A 1,004-nucleotide genomic window follows, 5' to 3' on the forward strand; every position below is an offset into this window, starting at 1 on the left:
CTGGAGTTCAATTCCCAGCAACGACATGTGGCTCACAACCATCTGTAATGGAATCATATGTCCTCTTCGGGTGTGTCTGAAGACAGCAACAGTGTTACTCAAATACATAAATAAAATCTTTTTAAAAAACAAAACAAAACCAAACAAACAATATTCTGTTCATGACAGGAAAATCAAAGGGCACCAAACAACAGCAAAATGGCGTCTTGAAACGGAAGGATGAAAAAGAGGAAGATGTCGGGATGAGTAGGTGAGAGAGAGAGAGAAAGGGGGTGGGCATCACACAGGCAAGTGGAGGTAAAGACAAAAAAGAAGATAGATTGAAGGTACAACAGCAATTTCCTCTAGCAGATTTTCTTCATATGGGCACTCATTTTTGTTGTTTGTTTTTGAGACAAAACAAACATTATGCAGTCCTGGCTCTGGCCTGGAACTCCACCTGCCTCTGCCTTGCGGAATGGGAGATTAAAGGCTCCAATCAATACGTACCGATATTTGTACACAACAGAAGAGAAGAAACGTAAAGAAGAAAAGTGGGGGAAAAAAAGAGATCTCTTTCTACGGAGGAGGGATGGTGAGCCACTGGAAGCTTGCCCACATGCATGTAATACTTGTATAAATGTCTTAGTATTGTATTATGAGATTTGGGTTTGGGGGTGGGACTAAAAAGATAAGTCATAAATATTCATGAAAATAAGGGGGTAGGGTAACAGGCCATTACCATCTTACCCTAGCCCAAGCAGGCCACCTGAAAGCTGAGACTGTGGAGTGCTTTGGAGCACAAACAGCGGTAGCTCTCTGACTCCTCAGCAGGTGGCAGCCTTCCCTTTGTTCTTTGGTGAAGTTTGGCGTTTTCTTCCTAAAACAGTCCTTTGCTTGTCCTTTTCTTTCCTTCTCTCTTCAGCCCTCACTGATGTGCACCTTCCTCATACACTGGAAAAAAATACTTTTCCAGTGATCGTAGGGACTAAGGCAATTCACTTTCAGGTTTGATTCCTCCCCCT

Source organism: Mastomys coucha, unplaced genomic scaffold, assembly GCF_008632895.1.
Source record: "Mastomys coucha isolate ucsf_1 unplaced genomic scaffold, UCSF_Mcou_1 pScaffold21, whole genome shotgun sequence".
Taxonomy (NCBI): domain Eukaryota; kingdom Metazoa; phylum Chordata; class Mammalia; order Rodentia; family Muridae; genus Mastomys; species Mastomys coucha.